The sequence below is a fragment of the Lutra lutra genome, chromosome 1 (assembly GCF_902655055.1).
Source record: "Lutra lutra chromosome 1, mLutLut1.2, whole genome shotgun sequence".
NCBI classification, from domain to species: domain Eukaryota; kingdom Metazoa; phylum Chordata; class Mammalia; order Carnivora; family Mustelidae; genus Lutra; species Lutra lutra.
Genome location: NC_062278.1, coordinates 147631539 through 147657074, shown reverse-complemented (window position 1 = coordinate 147657074; position 25536 = coordinate 147631539). Strand labels below are relative to the sequence as shown.

The following is a 25536-nucleotide window of genomic DNA, read 5'->3' as shown; positions in this document are numbered from 1 at the left end:
AAAATGTCAAAATATTTTTTTTACTTGTTTGAGCACTATTTTTAGATGGTTTTTGAATAGAGAACACATATTTGTTAAAGACTCCGAATTCATTCCAGATGGAGGCTTCACTATGAAGTTATGGGATGCAAAAGATCTGGTTTTCCTTTGTTAAGAAAAACCAGAAAGTCTGATCAGCTGAAAAATCAAGGTTACCCGGGCCCAGGCCTAAGAACCTCCATGAATATTTTATAATAATTTTTAATACATTTAGAACAAAGCTCCCTTCAAAAATAAAACAGAATAAAAAACAAAATCAAAGAGAAGGCAGGGGGAGGCCAGGAGGAAGGGAGGGAGGAGTTGCTAGGAAGGAGAGGAGAGGGGTAGGGAGAGGCAGGAGGAGGGAGAGAGGGGGTGAGGAAGAGAGAGGTGGTGAGGAAGAGAGAGGGAAAAAGGAAACTTAGGAAGGAATGGAGGGAGGGGGGGAAGAGGGAGAGGGAAGGCGAGAAGGGAAGGGGGGACAGGTCTTCACAAATTTCACCAATGTACTTTTTGGTCTCTTTTTACTGCATTTAAACCTTCGCCATGAAAAAGCATCTCTGTGTGGAGCTCTGAGTTGGGTGGCTGGGAGGCTTTGACTTTGGAATGCTCACACTTCAGACGTGACAGACGTTGTACAATGAATGGGCAGTCCCAGAGTTACGAGTTTCTCCCACATACCAAATACATTAAGTAGCAGCGGAGTGCTTGGAAGAGCTTTGGCACGGGGCCACGCTGTAACAGGAACTTGCTTGGCAAAGAGCTGCTTTAAGCACATTTGCTGTGTGCATATTTGTAGCCATTTCTTTCCCTTTTAGCCCCTTTGAAACTAACATGGGTGGGCCAGTTTTTTTGAGGATGTCCACCACCGAACAAAATGCAAAAGCCAGACCTTCTAGAATTTGCTACAGGGGCTCTGGCCACAAGAACTGCTGATTCTCCCCTGCTCGTGCCAACATGCATTACATGGGTCCATACCACATGCGATTCTCGTTTGTGGTGGGCTGAGACTTAAAATATTATATTAGCATTATCACTGGAGATTAAATCCAAACCAGGGAGGAGGTAAATATCTTTTGCTTTATCACAAAACACGAAGTCAGGTATGTTCGGCTTTTGTGGGACGAACGGAGGCACCTAGGACACTGATCAAGTAGTCCAATGGTAGCAGTTAACCATTAAAAAAATGTCAAACATAACTGAGAAGGAGATTTATTTTCCAGTTTGTTAACAGCAGAAAAGGCAGACCTTCAGTCAGGAGGATAATGCTTGCTATTAAAACGTAACTGATGAATGCTACAAAAAGAGTATTTGTCATCAAACAATACTTCCATTGTAAAACAATTCCAACCTATGCATGAAAGATTCCAAACGCTAGTACAGCATTCAATTTGATACTGGAGTTTTATCATATTATTTCATGCGAAGAAGAATTATATACTCAATCTGTCTGACAGCTTTGCATATAAAGAACAGTTTCTGCATGACAAATGTGGTGAGCTTATTAAGTTACCAATATACTGCCAAGCCATATTGTCTCAGCGACAGCAGACCCAAAATATTTTCAAATGATTTTTTAAAAGGGCAATGCGGGAAAGCTTGAATAACCACATTCAGACTTTAATAAAAGTCACAATTGCAGGAGCATTTACCTTATATCTAATTAGAACAAATCATCCATAAGCCTCATTTAGCCCATATTTAGTCTGTCAGAGACTTTTATTTTTTAAGATAGTTGGAAATATTAGTTTTTGATTTATCATCTGCTACCTCACAGCTGCAGAAAACAACAAAAGCAAGACACTATTACTGTGGATATAAAAACAGACCGCTTTTTCTTTCTTAAAAAATATAGAGACAAGAGTGTCCTTACAAACTTTTTTGTATGATGGATGGAAACAAACTGCTAAATAATGCAAAAGATTACTTTAAGAAAATATTTAATCAAAATTAGGAATAGAAAATAATTCCAAGCAGACCAGCCTCCTAATTTTCTCATGCACTTGAAGACATCATTACTTTCAATCATGGAATGAATGAGAACCACTAAATTATATTTGCATTGCAAACAGGAATTGTGAAAAGCTTGGATCATAATCATTCTAATAAAAACAAAAGGATATGAAACAAAGACTCTACTCCGTATTATTAATGAGGACACTGGGAAGGAGCACATGCTAGATGTCGGGTACTGTGTTCAGCATTTTTGACAAAACTGTTTTAATTTTCATTCTTAAAATAACGCTGTAATATAGTCCCATTGCACAGATGAAGAAAATAAGACACAGAAGTGTCCAACTGGCTCAAGGTCATGGGGCTAGATATAAATCCAGGTCTTCCTGATGAAGCACTAAGCTCTTGACTGCCCTTTCATCCTATTTCCTTGCTCCACTGAATTGGGGGTGGTTTTCCTCACATAAAAGAAAACTAAACAGGATTGTCAGACTAGCCTATGAAGATCTGTCAGCTATATCAAAGATCATAGTCTAGTTATACCAAAATAACAAAGGCAACTGCGCCACTCTGTTCTTATCAACGACTATGCGATGGGAACATGACTTAGGCATATGCCTCACTCTGTGTTGAGTATTTCAAGAGTCACGCACCCCATTTAGAGGGAAAAGTGCCAACAGGGAATTTTGCTAACAAGGACTATTGCTAAATTGCCTTAAGTGTAGCTTCATTACAAATTTAAGAGTTAAGTTTTCCAATAGACTGAAAGTAGTTTTGTTTTGTTTTGATTGCCCTTCCTCCAAAATGGTCTAGAGTTAGAGAAGAATGAGTGTGTGAGTGCATGGAGCGTAATTTTTTTAAATGTATATTTTCTATGGAGCCCCATGACTTCTTTAAGTCACTTACCCTGCACTCAACGTTACTGTGCTCTATTGCAACTGTTTCCTAATTGGGCAAAAAAAACCCAAGAGAGTCCTGGATGCCAATGGCCACTGACTATCTCCCCTTCAGTCATAAGAATAAAGGAAATCATCTATCAGATAGTGTCATTCCATAACAGTGGCAAACAACTGACTTAAAGATACACTAAGTAACAGTTTGGGAGTTCCCCAGACTATTTTCCTTCCTTTCTCTCAGATACAAACATAGTATATGCAAACATTACTATACACATACATTATATCCTCACACACATAAACAAATTTTTCTAAAGAATTTATTTATTTCTGTTGAGAGAGAGAGAGCCCTCATGCATGAGCAGAGGGAGGGGAAGAGGGAAAGAGAATTTCAAGCAGATTCCAGGCTGAGCACGGAGCCTGACATGGGGCTCTATCCCCCAATGTTGAGAATATGGCCTGACCCAAGATTAAGAGATGGATGTTTAACTGACTGAGCCACCCAGGCACTCCCACATATACTAATTTAAGAGGATAACAACCAAATGGGGAAAAAGAAAAAGTATATGGTCATTCAGTAAAAAGTTAGGTTCTCCTATTACTAAAATGTTTAAATATCTATTTTCTGTTACTGAAAATTTTCCATGTTTTAGAGAGTAGTTGGGAAAATAATAGTAGGCAAAATCATATGCTAGTCTACAAGGGCATGAGGTCATCCTAGAACAATGTCATTATTTAATTATACTTTGAGTTCTCATTTCAAAGTCAGCCTGCTAATGGTTGCAAGAATGTGCAACATAAAAACAACATCATTATTTATTTTTTTAGTGCTATCAATGATGTATTTGGAAAATATGTTTTTGTACTCACAAGAAATAGGGTACCAGATCTGTCTCATCCTTGTTTTATTTATTCAATATTAATTGGAAAAAACATTTATGGCACACCAACTGTGTGCAGGGTGAATGTACAAAGAGAACATGTAACTGGATGTTTCAGATACTCGTTTAAAGCATTTAGAACTGAAGAAGGCACTGCCATCACAATCAGTGTTGGAACATTCATGACCAGGCAAGTTTTCCTTGGTGCCCCTGAGCTAATTAGACATTACATTCAGGTCAGCTTTCATTCTTGGAAAGATACTCACTTTTAAAATAAAGTATGTTTCTCAATTAATGTTCCTAAGTATTTGAGAAATGTTCCTAAGTATTTGAGAAATACACACGCAGAACAGACTAGAAAACACGTTCTGTTTGTGGATAAAGACCGAAGGGAAAGAGCAAAAGCAGTTGAATGCTCATAACTGGTTCTTGTTTTGTCCCCAAATATATCATTTCCTTTCTACCTTGACATTGGTCTTTGCTTATTCTGATATTTACTGATATGGAATAAAAAATTTATTGAACTTGGGGCCCCTGGGTGGCTCAGTTGGTTAACTGGGCCTTAACTTTGGCTCGGGTCATGATCCCAGGGTCTTGGGATGGAGCCCTGCATTGGGCTCCCTGCTCCATGGGGAGTCTGCTTCTCCCTTTCCCGCTCCCTCTGATGGCGCTCTTTCTCTCTGTCAAATAAATAAATAAAATCTTTTAAAAAATTATTAAACCTAAAAGAGAGAAATCAGATAGTGTTTTAGGAGCTGAGTTGAATAAAGTGAAACAAAAGTGACTGATCAAAGCCGGATGACCATAAGTACTTTACCACAAACATAGATGTACTTAAGTCCTTTTATCAGTTACAAGGCAGCAAGCAACCATTGGACAGCTCTGGAGAAGAAGACACAGTACAAGATGCTTGGCAGGGGTTCTGATAACCAGGTATTCCCCAAGAATTCACAGTCCAGTTTGAGAGGCAGACATATTCTGTAACTGAAGGAAAGAGGCAATACACAGCAGAAGCTCTAATGGATGAACAAGCTGATTTCAGAAGGAACACAGGAGAGATACAGCACTTGAGGTACACACACACACACACACACACACAGGAACCATTTGGGGTTTGACTACCAGGTAAGCTTTGCCATTTCAAATGACTCAAATCAATACTATGGAAAAGACCTTTTCAATTTTGGAACAAAACTTGTGATTTGAAGGGCAGTTCAGATGTTCCTCATGGGTAAAGTTCTATGGAAATCAGGTCAGTTAACCACATGAGGCTGAGAAGTCTGACGGCCACTTTCGAGGTAGATCACAGAACAAGGACTCTTGAGTTTGGTTCCCTACAAACGAAATCCGAGATGAGGATGGGTAAGATTTATTAAAGAAGTATTCCCGGTATAAACTGGTAAGGACTTTGTCTGGGGCAGGGGGCAGGAGGAGCATAACAGGAATGGGGAAAAAGCCAGGCAAGAGTAGTTTTTCTAGTGGAATGCTACAGAGGGTAGCTTCAGTTTGATCCCACTGGGGAACTACAGGCTGCAAGTTGCATGTCAGAGTTTATCCCAACCTAAGGCAAAGGAGCTGGGCTTTGCTACACACCAGAGTAGGCATGAACTCTTCGGCACCTCAGCACTCCAGCAGCCCAAGAACAATCCTCTGAAGAAAGTCCCAAGTTCTTCGCCAGCACATGCAGAGCATCCAGAGGCTGGGAGTGCAAGCTCAGAAATGGTCAAAGAAAGTCAAGGAGGTAACAGTGCCAACAATGGGTCGCACAGATTGATGAAAAGCAGGCGAGGATGTTCCTTACCTAACTGCCATACCCCTATTTTGCAGGGAGGTCAATTCTTGGACCACACTCTCCTAGGACAGATCCTGCCAATGCCCTTGTCCCCATACTCGCAAAAACATGCCAAGACAGTCCCCAAATCAGTGCATTCATCTAATGCTAAAATTAGAGCACGTAGGAAGGGAAGAACACTACTGGCTGTGAAATTCATATGTCTGCAAAGCAATTTCATCCCAGTGGCACAAGCAATTCAATCACCACCCCGGTGCTGCAGATTTAATAGCTTAATTTTCTATGGACTGACAACGTCCATCCTAACAAGCCCCTTGCGGAATGCCTCAGGACAAGGCTGCGCAACACATCATTTGGTGCTGTGTGCTTACCTAATTATTCCTCCTCTAGAAGCATTTCACGGGGTGGGCACGGAAGAATGAGTTAGCAGGGGGAACTTAGGCACTGCTTCAATATTTAGAGAACATAAGGTATTATTATTATAGGATTAATAAGCAAGGCTAGTTCAGCAATAGGGAAGGCTGCCAAGGGAGGGTGTGGAATTGCTATCACTGGAGATAATGAAGACTGAGAATAGATACCCACCCAGAATGGATTTTATAGACAATAAAAATCCATCCCACTATTCTAGAACAGGGGACGCACTCTGTGCTTCACTGTAGGACCCTTCCAGCCCAAATGATTTCATATATTAGCTAGAGCAGTTTAGCTTAAAATATTAGTTATTAAGTATTACTTATTCCAAAATGTATCCAGTACAGGGGTGGTTGAGTGACAGCCGTCACTGGAATTATAAACCACACTAGCACCTGTAAACAAATGCCCACTCTGAAAACAGGACAATAAGAATCCAGGAAGGCAGATTTGTCCAGTAGAGAAATAGGGACCAAAATACCACACAGCGGTGTACTTGAACGTCAGCTATACTGGACCCAAATAAGCAACAGTCATACGTGTTGCGATGGTTCACACACTGCTTGATGTGTATGGTGTGGAGATGGTGAGTGCTGAATGCCTGTTCTGCTCCGATGGTTGTGTCTAGAGACGTCATCGAGGATGATGTGAGTTTCAGAAATATCAGAATAGCTACACAGGGTGGGTCATTCTAGAAGTCGGAGGAACGAATACACTTTTAAAGCATCCTGGGAATGTGACAAGGAGTTCCGATTTTCCAGATCCAATCATGGTTTCTTTAGATCAGAACAAAATTTTTAACATTTCCATGACAGAGTAGAGGACCAGCTCATCAGTGAGATGCTGGATCTGTGGTTCATGAGGCCTTATGCCTGCTCAAGGAACGGCACACAGAAACACTTGATTTTCTTTGAATTAGTGAATGGAGACAATGATAAATCTGTCTAGTCAACACAGTCCAGTGGCCTCTGGAGATATGCAGGGCAGAGGTAAGAGATTTCTCTAAACCTTGCCCAGTTTTATATGATACTATTTTATGAATCAATTCTTAATACATTATTTCTTTTGGTTTCTTTTTTTTTCTTTTCATTTAATTCTAAGTCCTTTAATAAACCCTCTTGCTGGGGAACTAATTTGTGGCTTTCACTGCATAGACATGGGTCACATATTGACTCTAGAATTTGCCATGATTTTCAAATTTTAGATTCTGATATTAGAGCAACACCATAAATTACTGGGACCTCTTAACCACCTGCCCTTCCAAATTTTAATTATACCATGAGCTCTGGAGAATTGTATATACATCTTAAAGCCCATATGCTTGCCCTTGTACATGGTTCATGAAGATGTGGTTTCACGGTCCTGAAACCAGAAAGGGTTCTCTTCAAAAACCTGGAGAAGTTTTAATTGAATTATAAACAGAAAATACATATATATAATATGTTGTGGAATTAGAAACCAAAAACACCTATGTTACCTATATACTGGCAGTGAATAATTTACTTTTCAGAATAATGTAATAATACTGATTTGAATTTCAGAAAATTGATAAAATCACAAACCTAGTATACATTTAATAAAGGTACCCAGAATGCTAAACTTTAGCCAAAAATGAGTATTTTGAGATCTGAATGGTCTTAGATTTTTAAAAAACATTTACTCAGTGTCTGTTATCTGCAAAATACTATATCAGGAACTAATGATATAGTAGTGAATTGAAGACTATCCTCAGCTTGAAAGTGGGACTTTTGTATTAGTGAGGAATGAAGACTAATCAAATAATCCTGTATTGTGACAAGGAAGCAGTGCTTTGAGCATCTACTCAGGAGCATCTGACCCAGGCAAGGAGGTCAGGGAAGGCTTGTATGAAGAATGGAGGACTGAACTGAGATGAGAACGACAAACAGAAGCTCACGTAGTGAGGAAAGAAGACAGTACTTTTGAGGCCATGGGGCTGCCAACAAACTTAATCTAGAGGCTGGAAGAAATAAGGACATATTCCAGAGTTCTTAAGTCATTAACTGTGGTTATGTGATCTGTGGAAAGCAACAGATCAACGCTAATTCTGGGATGAAGAATTGGGTGGTAGGGAATGGTGGAACTTAAAAGGAATCGTGTAATACTATCTATACATTTGTTTAACCTTGTAAGTGTAATTTTTTCATTTCAGCTTGTACACATTTATGATGAACAGACACCTAGCACTTCTAACAAATAATCACCACTTCATCGTTCTTAAAGACTTTTCATTTCAACCTTCAGTCATGCCCACTGTTACATACTCCTCATTTCAATGGAAAATTTGCTCATTTTTTAAGTCTAACAGACAATAATCAAAGATTTTATAGTATGGCGAAACCATGTGAATGTGCTATATTGTTTGCTTGGAGGGGAACTCTGAAAAGAGTTGAAGGGCGTTACACTGCATGGAGCCATTAGCAAGACACACTGATGTTATGAGAGACTAAACCAGACTAGGCCCCATTAAGTTAGCACACTGCTAAATGATGCCATTTTCTTTTCTTCTTTGGTCATGAATAATCATTTATTGATAAAGGAAGAAGGAAAACACCTGACAACTAAGATGCAGGGACTGACATTGCATTCTCTTATCCTCTAAAAAGCACTCCCTATGACCCGGCAATTGGACTACTGAGTATTTACCCCAAAGATACAGATGTAGTGAAAAGAAGGGCCATATGCACCTCAATGTTCACAGCAGCCATGGCCAGAGTCGCCAAACTCTGGAAAGAGCCGAGATGTCCTTTAACAGATGAATGGATAAAGAAGATGTTGTTGGTTCATAAACACAATGGAATATTACTCAGCCATCAGAAAGGATGAATACCCAACCTTTGCATCAACATGGATGGGACTGGAGGAGATTATGCTGAGTGAAATAAGTCAAGCAGAGAGAATCAATTATCATATGGTTTCACTCACTTGTGGAGCATAAGGAATAGCATGGAGGACATGAAGAGAAGGAAGGGAAAAATGAAGGAGTGGGGAATCAGAGGGGAAGATGAACCATGACAATGGACTCTGGGAATCAAACTGAGGGTTTCAGAGGGGAGAGGGCTGGGGAATGAGTGACCCCAGTGATGGGTATTAAAGAGGGCACAGATAGCATGGAGCACTGGTTATTACATGTGAACAATGAATATGGAACATTGCATCAAAAATTAATGACATACTGTATGATGACTAGCATAACATAATAAAAAATAATTAAAAAAGGAAAAATATCTGAATATCAACAACAAAAAATAAATATATAAAAAGCACTCTGAAGTGATGAATAGTGGTTCTTTGGTGCTAATTGGTTCTGCTTCTCTGGAGAACCCTGGCTAATACAGGATGAATTCACTCAGGAGTAACATGATCCAAACTGCCTTGTAGAAAGATAAATTTGGTGTCAATGAGGATGTTAGACCCAAAAGGAAAGTCTGGAATTCAGAGAGACTTCTCAGAAGAATACTATAATCCCAGTAGTACATTATGAAGGCTTAATCTACAGCTGTTGCAAAGCTAATGAAGTTTGGATGGAAAGGTAATTCAGAAATATAACTGTCACACCTCATAGTACTACCCAGGTGGCCCAGTTAAATGAATAAAAGCAAACTCCACAGGTTTCAAGAGTGCAGAAGAGAAATGTAATAATACTTTAAGGACATAAGAGCTCAGGCAAACTGGTAATGGAGTTTTGATACCTTAATTAAGGTAAACATTCTATTAAAATATATGCAATTGCCAATATTCAAGGGTTTTGTTGTTGTTATGTTCATGATAATGATAATGATAATTTTATGTAGTTCAAACCATAAGCAACTGATATGTGAGAAGGACACCCATGATTTGGACCAATATACCCAGTTGTGTGAATTCTTTGTACTTTTTTTTTAACACTTAATGTGTCAGTAGTTTTCTTTCACCTGAATCTTACTTTGACTTTTTTTTTTAAGATTTTATTTATTTATTTGATAGAGATCACAAGTAGGCAGAGCAGCAGGCAGAGAGAGAGAGGGAGAAGCAGGTTCCCCGCTGAGCAGAGAGCCCGATGCGGGGCTCAATCCCAGGACCCTGAGATCATGACCTGAGCCGAAGGCAGAGGTTTTAACCCACTGAGCCACCCAGGTGCCCCTTACTTTGACTTTTGACGATGATATTATTATATTTAACTTTTTGGGTAATACATTAACATGTTTTTTAAATAAATACAAAAAGGAATGGCAGTGAAATCTCTTCTTACTGCTCCTCAGCTCACCCACCCCCTGACACCCATGAGCACCTTCCTGTGTCTCCTATACAAATTTCTTTGTGTGTTTACTAGTTTCAATAAACAAGCAAAAAAATAGAATCTTATTCACCCCCCTCCATACAAACACCACTTTTTTTTTTTTCCACAAAAGGAAATATAAAGTACAAATTGTTCTACACTTTGCTTTTCTCCACCTAACAAAATGTCTTGGAGATGTTACCAAATTAATACATAGAATGCTTCCCAATTATTGTCTATAGCCGCACAGTGTTCCATTATACGGACAGGCCATAGTTTATTCAACATGCCCCTACGATGAATGTTTGAGTTGTTCACAAAATGCTGTTATTAAAAGCAATGTTGTAATCCATAATTATGGGCACATGTCCTTTCACCTGTGTGCAAGGGATCTAGAGGTGTGGCATACATCCTCATAACTTGAGGTCCAGTTTTCATAACAGAAAAGAAATGAAAGTAGAAGAAAAATAATAACCGATTTTTTAAAAAAGGAAAGAAAAAGAAGGAAATAATGGAATAAAGGCAGGCAGACTAGGACAGGGGAAAAGAAGGAAGGAATGCGAAATGAGGAAAAGAAAAGGAGAAAAAAATTGAGAGGGAAAAGCTCTTGACCTCTGGGAGATGGTGTGAGGTAAGTGATTAAACTGTAGGTCAGGGGTGGAGGGCGTCAGGAGAGGGCACGTGGGAATCGCAGGGAGCTTTATCAATGCTGGCAGAACATAACAAGGAAGTGACTCTTCCTGTCCAAATAATCCTACCCACTACAGTGACACAGGAGAGAGAAATTTCGAGGCTAAAAATACAGCACACAGAGGCAGACATCTCTGAACAGAGCCCAGGACATGGCCATTCCAGGTTATCTGGCAAGTGAGTCACAGAGGGAAGCCACACATTTTGAAAAAGAACCAACTATGTATAAAGACCTGATGCTTGAGGGAAACGCCTTATCAGTCAAAACCGCGCATCATCTATAAATAGTTATAAGGCCTTAACTATAAGAAGCTTAGAAGAGCCCTGCAAATTGAAAGGGACAGACAAGGGATCCAAGAAGGAAAGAAGAATCCAGACCAGACCAGAATGCTGTGCCTCCCTGCTCTGCCACAGTGACTGATGGTTCCAACTGGATCCCTCCTGAGGAAAATGAAAGGTTGAAGTCAGTGTTCATGACTTACTTCTAATGTGCACTTAAGTCCACCACATAGTAAAATCTATGTTATTCCCACTCTACTGAGCTTTTTTGTCCTCTTAATAAAGTCCAGAGTTAAAAATAAAAACAAAAATTAAGAAAGAAAAACCTCTGAATCTTGTGAAAGGTAGTGATTTATCTTGCAGTGAATTTATTCCCACGTGGAATGGGCGAATCCAAGGAAACAGGCCCCATTTCAGAGCCCTGTTTAAACAAGGGTAATACGTGACTGGGTGTGTCTGTTCACTGTCTTCACTAGTGTTTTCCAAAAATGCCTACAACTGCATAATGTCTGAAAAAACTTCTTTCATACCTGAAATTGTTGCTGTGCTTAAATGCAAGTCATGGGGGAAATGATAAAAAAGGGTGTGAATGATTATTAAAAGATATTAAATAGGGACGCCTGGGTGGCTCAGATGGTTAAGCCACTGCCTTTGGCTCAGGTCGTGATCCCAGGGTCCTGGGATCAAGTCCCACATCAGGCTCCTTGCTCAGCAGGGAGCCTGATTCTCTCTCCGAGTCTGCCTGCCACTCTGCCTGCTTGTGTGCTCTCTCTCTCTCTCTCTCTCTCTCGTTCTCTCTGACAAATAAATAAATAAATAAAATCTTTTAAAAAAAGATGTTAAATAGGTGATTTTTACATATTTTATCTAGAACTTATCTACATAAAAATGGGCATGCTTCAGAAGAGAAGGGAGGAAGAAAAGAGCCAAGAACACAATAGATATGTTACAAATGGCCTCTGACTTTTGTTTCTTTCGAACGTTAATTTTACCCAACATACTGGAGCTAAATATGCATTTTAGGTCGTGTAAAGATCAGTTAATACACTTGATCTTAGCCAAAAGGCCGAGAAGTGTTTAGGTCACATAAAGATCAGGATAATGTAAATAAGGTAGAGACTGAAATCATAGCATTTCCTACCTTCCACATACCCTAGTCACAAGTTGAAACTTACCAACACTGCTCTGTCCCCAAATCCAAAAGATTAAAGGAAAAATATGAACTGGTGGACAGCTTTGGTTCTTGGTTTGTTTTTATTTTTTTTAATCTGATAATTAGAGATAACTCTGCAATTATTATAAATTCTACCGTGTTATGTGCTCCTGTGACAAAAATCAACTTTGTATGAGGAAAACAGACTGAACTGTATCTCCATTTTTATTTAGAAAAAATAATCTGGATATAAACGAGATTTCTATCCTCATGACAATCACTGATGTATGTAGGACATCTGATATTAAGGCAGTATCCTCGCAAATGGAGATTTTACAAGTGACATTCTGTCCAAGCCTCATTCCCTCTTGACTTGCTCGTCGACATTAACAGCACCAACTTCTCCTCAGTTCCAAAGGATGAGGCTAGAATAGGGTGTTCTCCATGGCGATGCCAAGTCCAGCTCTTGGCACAACATATGCACTTCCTCAAGAAGCGTCAAAAACATAATCTTCAAACAATGGACTTCTCCAGAGTTCTAAGCATCCCCACAAATTCCCTACGCTATTCATCTAATGGCAAAGGGGTGCTACTGTATTAAAGTAAGTAGCTAAAGAGCTTATGGCAATCATTTATATAAGGCTCACAGAAATTAACTCCAAGGAGCTATCTACAAATCCTTTGCATACAGTGGGGTTTCCTTACATGACGCATTTCCTTAAATAGAAAAACCAGTAGCTGGAGTGCAGTCATTGTGTCCTCTACATACAAAAAATCATTAGCACAGCAACCAACTTCATCTAAACTAGGTAGTTTAAGAGAATTGTAGTCAAGAATAGCAATGCTAAGATTTTCTATTCAATAAAGTGGACTCCTTCTATTCACCAGGTCTATCCGAATGTTAAAGAATTAACTTTCTAATCATGTCTATGACATGTGGAGACTTAAATTAGGTGAAAAAGGTTCCAGAACGTTACTGCTTTTTATTTATTTATTTTTTTTAAAGATTTTATTTATTTGTCAGAGAGAGAGGAGAGCGAGTGAGCACAGGCAGACAGAATGGCAGGCAGAGGCAGAGGGAGAAGCAGGCTCCCCGCCAAACAAGGAGCCCGATGTGGGACTTGATCCCAGGACGCTGGGATCACGACCTGAGCCGAAGGCAGCTGCTTAACCAACTGAGCCACCCAGGCGTCCCACGTTACTGCTTTTTAAAGGATCCAAATGATTATACCTTAGTTAGAATTCATATATTCTTATGTAAATAAAGAAAAACTTCTGAGTAAATTAAAAGCAAAGAAATAGAAAACATTTTCACTAGATTAGAAACTTTTTAACTTCTCATCTCCTTAGTGCTTTGTATGATGTCTGGTTCTTGGTGCAAATACAGCAAATGCTGGTTGACCCCAAAAATGAAAGAGGTAGGAAAAAAAAAGGAAAGGAAGGAGGAAAAAATAGAAAAGAAGAGAAAAGAACTCTTCACAAGGGGAGTGTCCCATAGAAAATTCTAGAAAACTCTAACCATCATGCCTGGAGATATCACTCTTAATTATCTGTCCACTTATTCATCATGTGTTCCTGGGCACTCTTTGTCATTATAGCTACTATTGGAATCTTTTATAATGTCTAATTTCTAAACATCAATAAAATGCAAATAAAACAACATATTAAGCAGTTTTTCTTCTTAAAAGGAAAATGCTTAGAACCACTAAGCACTACTGAGTAAAGGGGCATAGCAGTCAAAAGAGAAGGGACAAATGATAGGCTCCAGGGATTGTAACCCGAAGCTGAACACCTCTAGCCAGCTTGGTGGCTTTGACCTTCATAAATGTATAAATGGCTTTCATTTTGAGTCATGTAACTGATTATTTGTATCCACGATGATCTGCTATTTAAAAGGCAGGATGCATATGGAGCACTGATGTTGCAATACAATTTGCGTTCATCTTACATAATACATCAAGATGACTCTAGCATTTCACAGTCAACCATAAGAAGGAAAAAAAATGCATGTTGACATATTTCCAATTTGCGTCTTCACTTACAAGGGATAAAAAGCTGTACACACCAGCAACACGTAACAAGTAGAGAAAGCTCACAACCCGGAAGTCATACCTTATTTCACCACTTAGAAACAACTTCTGAAAATTATAAAATCCAGCCACACAAAATGCACCATAATTCGAAATCTTCCTGTGGTCACGTTATCATCACACTTTTATATTTTTTCCCATATACATTTGTCAAAATTTTAACTTTGAGGTAAATGACAGGGTTTATCATTTGTTAAGGGGGAAACAGTAAAAATCTCTCTTGTTATTTTATTTTATTATACACCAGACAATAATGTAAAATAATTACTTTTAATTCCTAAGGAAGTTCTGAGGGTCATATATTTCAATGAAAAGGGCTACTATATCATAAAAATTGGGGGACCATTTGTCTGATACAGTAAAATGCTTAATGCAAAGGGAGTATTTGGAGGCTGTTTAGGTTGTAAAGAAGGAAAAGCTCTAGGGAATTCTGTCTTCAGAGTCTTCCCCATGACATGAAGAGAAGATCATTTGGTACCAGAACTGGGTAAGTCTTTTAAATCTTAACTCAATCGATTCCTCAAAACTTCCTGGTACCGTAGCTCAAAAGACAAAGCTCAAAGACTTTCCCGAGATCTTGGAAATAAAAACACTGGAGACAAGATCCATACTCTATCCTCTCTTTCTTCAAAGTCTATTCTTTTCAGTATGCCACATTCTATTTGCCTCACCTTTCTGGGAAAGAGTACTTTAATCTGGCATTTCAGTATCTCTTAGGAGCTTTCCCTTAAAAAAAAAAAAACTGCATTTATTCAAACTCTTAATTCATAACTAAAAACAATATCCTTTCTCCAATGCATTTCCATCAACTCCAAGTTGCCTGAATAGTAAAGCCATGACACTGCTAGTAAGTAGCTAACATAAAATAGAAAATCAACCTGCTTCATTTTCTATTTTATGTTATTCTTTCAAAAATATTTTTCTGTAAGTGAATAAAATTCCCTCTGATTATTTTTTCCAGGGATTAAGCATCTCCAACTGATGCATGGTCTATCTGCAAAATTTTCTCTGTGACAGCATAAATGCCTCTATTTATACGCCTTAGAATGTTTCTAAGAAGGAAGATTATCCAGTTTATTAAACAATGAATGGCTTCTTTCACCTTTGGAGAGAACTTTTTTTTTTTTTCCATGAAATTCACTGAGACCATTTGCAAGGAGTTTGGTTTCTAAGAGTTAAAATAAAACCAGGCATTCTGAACCTTTCAGAGATTCAATTTATAAAATCTCCTATTTTGTAGAACTTCTGCTCCTTCCCATCTAGTCAACTGTGGTCTTATCGAAAAGTAACCCAGCATCTTGTGCAAAGGTGATCTAGATAGATGCCTGGCGGTCTCCCATGAAGAAGGACAATCCATGGACTTAGAGGAAAGGTCTTGATGAAATAAGTCGGTTCTTCCTTTTACAGAGTGGGGACAGAAAGTTCAGAAAGCTCAGAAAGGCTGACTGACTTGAGTATGATCTCTAAGACTGTTCTGGTCAGTACCAGGTTTAAAGCCTGAAATCTGAGGCTCGAGAATCTCAAAACAGATTTTTTTTTTTAATTTTTTATTTTTACCATGGGCTTGCCAGAATATTAGTGCAGGGAAGTGAAGCGGACAGGGTTTTATGGGGAGAGGGCGTTAACTGGCCAAGTCATCACCTCCTCTACCTCCCTGGTAGCATCTCTGTCTCTTTTCTTACAGAGTGCAACTAGTATAAGTCAAAGGAAAGTTGAGCATAAGAACTAGTAAGCAGGGCTGAGCAGGATCCCAGAACTCAAGAGGGGAAACATGACTCAAATGAGACCAAGAAGATATTCTCTTAGTAGTCAGTATATGAATTCCATTAAGGGAGAGAGGTCTGCCTTTACTTTGAAGATCTTGCCCAAACTCCATGGTATGCCCCCAACGAAGCAAGAGAAGGGTTTTGTGACTGTGTGTCACAGAGTCAACATGGTGCCCGAATGTTAGGGATGGGCAGGGAGAATCCTCCCATAACCTACACACCTTTGTTCCAAATTATGGCGTCACATGCTCAGTTTAGCTTCTCAAACTTTTGGGATCTAGCCTCTGGCTTTACCCTTAACTTCCATACCTACCACCTACCCCTCAGCTCCCTTCAAGTCATGCTGAAATGTTTGTCATGACTCAAATACCTGCTGCTGGTTCATGTCTCCTTGACTTTTTACAGGTTACGGTGCTGTCTCATTGCTTCTTGAACTAGCAATCCCACTTGTTCTTCAAAATTCAGTCTAAATATGGGTTCCTCTAGGGGATTTTCCCTGAATCTGATTTTTGATGCCCTTATGCTCTCCCAGCATTCTGTTCATGCTTCTATTATAGCTCTGATAAGAATGTAATGTAATCATTGATTTGCATATTTATTACTTACTATAAGCCTCTGGAGGTTTGGGATCTTGTCTCACTCAACTTTGTATCCCTGGCACGTAGCACACTATCTAGCCCACAGTTCACGCCAGATAAATGATAAATGTGTGAATGAATTAATGAAATGCCAAAAGACAGAAGTTATCCCAAGACTGCCTACATTGGTTGTGACGTTGGGCAGATCACAAACTCTATCTGATCACCCAAATGTAATCGCTCAGAAGTAATTGTTAATCAGTGTCAGGGGACAACATATTTTATGGAAAGGAGCTCTTGGATTTATGAGTTAAAACAATGAGGACTTTGCAGTTTGAGGGCTTTGAAAAAAGTGAGATATCAGCCTGCTGATACATAAGGCCATCCACTTTTCTAATGCAGTATATGTGTCTCTTTCTCTATTACTAATGCTTACAGTACTCAGGGCAGGACCTGTGGCACCTTTATGTGATGTCATTTCAACTTGCACCTGATGCCCAAGTGAATTCAGCTCCAATATTCCTAGTTCACAAGATTCCTGACCACCTATTTTATAAACCTAAGAAAAAGTTAACTCAATTAAGCCATGAGTGATGATTTTAAGCTGGGTACTGCATAAAAAGCAAGTTTTTCTTTGCAACATAGTAAAGATACCAAATTGTTATGAAAGCCACAAATGCCTGGTTTTTCTAGTTGGATTGACAGGAACAGAAGAAAAAACAGGAAATTAATACCAAAGACATTCAGGACAACAGAAAAGTGTTTAACAGGATCCCACATGGGGGTAATTTGATCTCTCCCATTATTATCTTGTATGAACCTACAAATCAGAACAGGAAAAGGAATTCTTGAAAAAAATTTAAGTAAGATGAAATTAGATATTGCATTCATCACCGAAATTCAACTATAAAGAGGTTAAAGCTGCCCTGTAAACTCCAGATAAAAAGCTCATAACTCATTTCCACTGGAGGGTAATAAGACAAGCTGTCCTTTCCATGAGTGGATGGAACAAGTGTAGTGTTGTAGGAAGAAAACTGAAGGTGAGTAAAACATTCTTCTGCTACCTCTGGAAGAACTATGTTGTTTAAGGGATGTGACACCACTGTATTCTTTGACCTTTTATAGTCCGTAGGGAGAAGTACTCCTTCCCACACATCTTCAGATTGCAAATATATAATCCCTTTCACGTTGTATAATGTGTTACATTTCTTAATTATTTTGTCTAGTTACCTTTATTTTCATGTATCTCTGTGGTATTTTAGTTATTTATTGATTCTTGTATTTTCTTTGCAAAGAATAATAGCTTATATATGTCTCGCCTCTGTGGTTTCTGAATGGTTGCAATTTCATTATACATCCCTTAGCCTGTCACGCTAAGGATGGATTGAGACTTTCACTATAGATGAGTTAAAGCTCCTAGGTTCAGATAAAGACTAAAACCAGAGAAAGAGGCCAAACAAAACTCATCATGCTATTACAGATCTGCTAAAGATTATCGCATTCAGGGCACATAATGAAATATAAGGGTAAAAAAAAGTTCAAATTTCTTTCATCAGATTGTGCTTGCTTTCTGAATATATCATCGTTCAGATCTATCCTAGCTTAGTTTTGTTAGCTGAAAACAAATTAGCAACTTATGTAAACCTTATAAACAAGAATTAACGTCACAGTACTCAAACTGGATAGGCTTTCTTTCAGACCTATCATATTCTGATCTAAGACTTTTTAGTATTGGACTGAGTTTCTTCTAAACTCTTTTTATGTCTAAAAAAACATTTTGGGGGAAAAAAGTGAACTTTAAAGAATAAACTAAATCTGGTACATGAGTAAGGGAATGATAAAACTATAAAACTATACACCAAGTTAGCCTTAGACAAATTTTATTTTGGTATGTCAATACATCCAGTATCTATTATTCATATTAGGATCACTAAAATTTCTACCGGTGAGTAATAATGGTATTAGTATTTTTCACTCATGCAACATATGTCTCTTGAGTGTATAGGAATTAAAGTTTAAACAACACCAGCCACTTATGCAAGCTTCATTTCCAAGAAGCAGATAGTTCAGAATAGAAAATTTCACAAGTTCACAAAAACTATTAAATAGTGGAGCTCAAAATACAGTGGCCAGTAAAATGCAGTCCAGGGGCTGGCTACCTATTTTTATAAATGTCGTTTTATCATGCTACACCTGTGGCCTTTGCGTAGGCATTATTTATGGCTGTTTTTACATTACAAGAGCAGAGCTGAGCGCAGTGGGAAGTCTATACCCATCAAATCCAAAGTTTTATCTAGTCCTTTACAGAAAAGTTGCCCCCTGGTAAAGGTGATAATAAGGACCACAACAAGCTCAGACAAAAGGACAAGACAGTGCATAAAAGGATTACCTCCTTCTTTACCAGGGAGGTATCATTTGAGATGAGCCTTGAATTAGGGGTGAGGATTTTGACCTACAGAACCACTGCAGGTAGCAATCTCAGTAAAAAAGAGTCAGCTGAAAGACATACACAAGATATATAGTTAAAATATCAATATATTATTGTACAGTTTGGTTAGATGAGGAGATACAGGTAGTAAAATCCAAACAGAAGGCATATTTCTGTATCCAGCTCCTTCACCCCAGCACAGACATACCAGGTGTTAATGGCTAAAGTCAGTAGTCATGACACCTTTTCTGAAGGGCCGTCACCTGTTCTTAAATAGTGTGAATACCACTCCTGGTTCTACATATCGAAACCTATGAGACCCAGCAAACACCATATTCAAAGGAAAATCTACAGTGTAAAATCAATGTATGATAAATAATGACACAAAAGATACAGTGTTCTGCTCAATAAGCCAGAAAAAGAACATCAAAAAAAACCCCAAAGGGGGACGCCTGGGTGGCTCAGTTGGTTAAGCAGCTGCCTTCAGCTCAGGTCATGATCCCAGCGTCCTGGGATCGAGTCCCACATTGGGCTGCTTGCTTAGCAGGGAGCCTGCTTCTCCCTCTGCCTCTGCCTGCCACTCTGTCTGCCTGTGCTCGCTCTCGCTCCTCTCCCTCTGACAAATAAATAAATAAAATCTTTAAAAAAAAAAAAAACACCAAAAAAAAAAAAACCCAAAGGACCAACATACAATGTAGGAAAGTAAATTGATAGAAATTTATCAGTGATGGTGGCAGAGGTGGGGGAAGGGGAGCGCATTTATGCTGATCTATAGAAATATAAGTGTCCCTTGGACTCAGCAATTCTACTCCCCAAATTTGACTCCATGGACATGCTCCTACACATGAAGCAAAATATATTGACCAGTGTATTCACTGCAATGTTTGTATAATCAAAATTGGAAACAAACTTTCTGTTCACTAAATTTAGTGCCTAATGATACCTCATGATTCTCATATACTATAAAGTTGAGAAAATAATTACGTAGATCCACATGCTCTTACAAAAAAAAAAAAGATACTGATATTTGGTAGAGAAAGTAAGTTATTGAGCAATATCTATAGTCTTTCCACAATTTTCTTAAAAATGACACTTTTGGGGACACCTGGGTGGCTCAGTTGATTAAGGTCTGATTCTTGATTTTGGCTCAGGTCATGGTCTCATGGTCTTGAGTTCAAGCCCTGCATCAGGGCTAGGTATAGAGCCTGCCTGGGATTCTCTCTCTCTCTACCTCTGCCCCTCCTACCCACTGCTCACATTTTCTCTCTCTCTTACAAAAAAAAATTTTTTTATACACACACACTTTTGGGAGACCTGGGTGGCTCAATCAGTTAAGCATCAGACTGTTGGTTTTGGCTCAGGTCATAAGCTCAAACCCCAAATGGAGCTCCACTCGGCATGGGATCTGCTTGTCCCTCCTCCTTCCCCTCTGCCCCTCCCCCTGTTCTCTCTCAAATAAATAAATATTTTTTTAATTACATTTTTGTATATATGAGTAACTAAATATGTGTGTGTGTGTGCATATGAAAGGGAGAAAGAAATATGATGATGAAGTTTAAAAGTATATAACAAAGTGTTAAGAATGGTTGACAATAAACAACCCAAAACAGTAAAAGCAATCTTGAATGAAAAGAACAAAGCTGGAGGCATCACAGTACCTGATTTCAAAATATACTGCAAAGCTATAGTAACCAAAGTACCATTGTTCTGTCATAAAAGCAGACATATAGACGGATGGCACAAAATTGAAAGCCCAGAAATAAATTTACCCATTTATGGTCAACTGATCTTTGACAAAAGTGCCCAGAACACACAATGGAGAAAGGACAGTCTCTTCAATAAATGGTGCTGGGAAAATGGAAAATAGATCCTTACACATCACAAGATATACACAAATCAAAAATGGATTGAAAACTGAAATTTAAGATCTGAAAATTATAATGCTACTAGTAGAAAATATAAGGAACAAACTTCCAGACATTGTTCTGGGCAGAGATTTTTTTTTGTTTTATATAATCCCAAAAGCATATGTACAAATGCAAAAGTAGGAAGGTGGATTGCATCAAACTTTTAGCTTTTGCCTAGCAAAGAAAGCAACAGAATGAAGAGGCAACTTACAGAATGGGAGAAAATTTTTGCAAATCAAATATCTGATAAGGGGTTAATATCCGAAATATATAAGAAACTCAAGAAACTCAAATAGCAAGTAACTTTATTAAAAAATAGGCAAAGCACCTGAATAGATATTTATCGAAAGAAGACATGCATATGACCAACAGACATATGAAAAAAGACCCAGCGTTATTAATCATCAAAGAGAGGCAAATCAAAACCACAGTGAGATATCACTTCAAGATAACCAGTAATGGTGAGGATGAGGATAAGAGGGAACTCTTGTACCTTGCTGGTGGGAATGCAAATTAGTATAGCCTCTATTGAAAACATATAGAGGTTCCTCAAAAAATTACAAATAGAACTCCTATATGATCCAGCAGTCACACTCCTTCTGGGTATATACCCAATGAATCAATCAATTTTGTGTTTTGTATTTTTGTATTTAAAGTTTTTCTTTTTGAGTATAGTTGACACATAACGTTGCAATAGTTTCAGATGTACAACATAGTGATTTCACATCTCTATACATACATTCTATGCTTCGCTCACCACAAGTGCAGCTATCATCTGTCACCATACAACACCATCACAATATTACCAGTTGTGTTCCCTATGCTGTACCTTTCATTCCCGTGACTTATTCATTCCATTTGCACTCCCATGTCCATTGCAGAATTATTCACAATAGCCACAAATGTCTGAGTGACCATAGACAGATGAACGGACAAAGAAAATAATGGTATATGTATATATACATATGTGTATATACATACACATGTATTTATACATATATACGATGAAATATTATTCAGACTTTAAAAAGAAGGGAATTCTGTCATTTGTAACAACATGGATGAAACGGGAGGACATTATGCCAAGTGAAAGAAGCCGAATACTTATCTGAAGGATAAATCACTATATGATCTCATCTATATGTGAAATCTAACAAAATCAAATTCCTAGAAACAACAAGTAGAATGGTGGTTTCTAGGGTTGGGAAGGAGATGGGCTAGGGAAAATAAAAAGATATTGGTCAAAAAGTATAAAGTTTGATTATGCAGGATAGATAAATTCTAGAGATCTCATGCACAGCATGGTGATGACTATTAATAATACTGTATTGTATACTTAAAATTTGCTGAGAGAATAAACCTTAATATGTTCTCACCACACACACACACATATATACACACAATTATAGCTGTGGGAGGTGGTGGATATGTTAATTAGCTTGATTGTGGTAATCATTTCATAATGTATATGTATATCAAAATATCATTTTGTACCCTGCAAATATATACTTTTGTCAATTATACTTCAACAAGATGGGGGAAAAAGAATGGTTGAACTTTGGGCAGTAAAATTGGAGTGAGGAGCATTTTGACATTTTATTCTACATATTTCTGTTTTATTTCTTTTCAACCAGGATATTACTTTTTAGTAAGATAGACCAACACTATGAGGAACATCTCTGAACATAAACCTCTCTAGATAAAGGATAATTAGATGAAAGCTTATGATCACTTTAAGGTTATCGGTAAATAATGCCATATTGTTTTTCAATAGTATCAACAGAGTCTAATTTATGTTTTCCTCCTCAAGTCAAACCTGAAGTTAGATTCCAGCAAGAGCTATGATTAGACCAGGAATGGTCATGCTACTCGGCCTTAAAGCTTCAGACTATAAATATCTAAGCTTTCTCTTTGTGATTGTAGACATTCAAAACTTTTCCCAAGCTTGGATTCCCCAAAGTCAAATGAGATAGAGGATCCAGTGAATACTCTTTTGGCCTATTTCTTACTGCTTTCGTACGCTAGCTACTAGCATCACTCTACCATACAAAGTAGTACATGCCTTTTATTTTCAGTGGCATTTCAGGAAAGAGCAACTCTATCTCAGAAAACTTCCTGTTTGATACATGAAGTTAGATCTAAAATAATTCCTCCAGTTCATAAAACCCATTTTGAGATAAAGCTTGAGATGTGAATTCAAAGTTGAGGTCCCTGACAAGCAGCTTCCCGATAGGCTTTGAAGATACCAAGTCTGGTTCCCATGACTATGAGAACTGGTTCCACCCCTATGAAACTGAGGGAGAAAGAATGCTGTGCTGAAACACAGAGTAGCTGTAACTAAACCAGGGTCCAGACTCTGCTCTCCTGGCTCTCAAGCAACAACTTTCTCCTCTAGATACTTTTCAGGAACCCCTTCCTGTACTGTAGTGCTGGAAATTATGGACTCCGGAGCCCCATTAACTCCTTAAGCCTCCTGCCTTCTGGCTCTGTGATCTTGGAAAAGCTACTTAAACATTCCGTACTTCGATCTCCTCATTTGTAAAATGAGGATACGAATAGGACAGTAAACCCTTGTCATATCTTTTTAAATAGGATCTAAATACTCAATCCCATAAAATATGAGAATGGATTATTGTGAGATTAATGAAATGACCAGAGTCAGCTGGCTGGCTGAGAATTCCAAGGATCCTAGAGACAACTGCCAGTTATACTATATCTGAATCTGTAGGGTACGGGGTCATGGGATTTTGTCACAAAGTTATTATGAGGACTGAGTTACTATGTAAAATATCTAGAACAGAGTCTGGCATAAAGTCGGCCATGTAGATAATGGTGGCTATTATCACTCTCACTGTTTCCGTCTCTACTGCGACGACAGCACACCACTGTTGCACCACCACAAAATAGACAAAACCAAAGGAAGAGAATTTGCCAAAGACCAATCAGCAAGAAGATAATATGAAGTAACAGCAAGGCGATCTCCACATATTTGTTCAAGGGCAATCCCTTTAGGTTGTACTGGCTACTCTCTACTCATTCTGAATTTTCCTTTACCAGAGGCTGTCAACAAATAAACTCTGGGAGGGAACAGGGCCAGAACGTGAGGCTGGCATTCAAAAGAGACTGGACTTCTATTAAGCATGCTGTCCATCTCTAAATCTATCACCTGCTTGGGACACACTGCTCGCTCTAAAGGCGAAAGCTATTTTTCCAGCGGACATCATGCCATTTTAACAAATATCGTCAACCTGAAGTTTATGTACCATAAACTGTAGAATATTTTCCTATGAAGGAGCTTTAGGATTCCTGAGGGGAGAAAAGTATTGCATGTGGCTAGCAAATCTGAGAGGTGGCAGTGGTTCACATCATCCTTATTAATGCCACGACATTTAACGTGACACTGTTGAAAGTAAATCATGTCATCCCAGACACCGATGACCTGTTCCTCAACCTTTCTTGTTCAAGGCAGGAGTCCTGGACTGGAATTTGGGAAAGCTGGCCACCCAGGGTTTTCATGCCCATGGACATGAAAATGAGTCTTGGCAAATCTAGCTGTTGTGGAATTAACTTCATTTCTCTACTGGAGGCGGTATCTTCATAATTCAACAGCAGAAAGAGAAAGACATCAGGGCTGAGGGCAGTGAGGGTTTGTACGTGTTTCCTACCTCTGTCTTGTTGTGCACTAAACAAGACCAGATGTTCCAGCAAAGCAATGAAACCAAAGTCACACTGTGTTTGATTTGTGGGACCACCCTTACTTGAAATGCCAGCTCATCATTCCAAGGTTTGAAAAATGAAGTGCATGACAAGCAAGATAAGAAATGTTGAACATTCCTTCAAAAAAGTAATTAATTATATGACCCACAGATGGTAAGAAAATGCCTTCCAGGTCGGCACTGAGAAATGCAGAGATTATTTGCCAAAGGGTTGGAACCAGGGCAGATTCTCTCATCCCTTCCATGCTTCTGTCCTGAAACCATGGGATGGGTGAGAATGGCACTGAAGGAATAGTGAGGTTAAGGGGAAAAGCAGAACCAAACCCACAAGAGCCAAGAAAGAGAGTGAGCAGATCAAAAGCAAGGGATTTGGGGATTATCTGGAGTGTCTATGGTTTCCAGGGAATAACAGTTCGGCAAAAGGTCAATCAGGGAGTCACAGTAAATGCACATTTAATTTATGGGAATTCAACTCTGTGTGTAGATGTGCTGGCTTGGGGGAAAGATAAAGACAGAGAGGGACCAGAAAAGGGAGAAGAGGGAGAGAAAGGAGTAGAGAGAGAGATGGAGGGACAGAAATAGAGACATAGATATACAGGGAAAGAGAGAGGAAAAGATAGACACACACAAACATAAGAAAGAGAGAAGAGGAAAGAGAAAAGAATGAGAAAAACTAGTGATTTAAATTTGTAGTCACTT

General features: G+C 38.6%; 1 protein-coding gene and 1 pseudogene across 9 annotated transcripts in view; both read right to left on the bottom strand.

The window, feature by feature from the left end:
* The window catches only part of RBMS3 (RNA binding motif single stranded interacting protein 3), a 1359637-nt gene that overhangs the window by 661122 nt on the left and 672979 nt on the right, over window positions 1–25536 (bottom strand). The gene's annotated exons all lie outside the window — the stretch shown is intronic.
* On the bottom strand, window positions 12116–12277 carry LOC125089317 (uncharacterized; annotated as a pseudogene).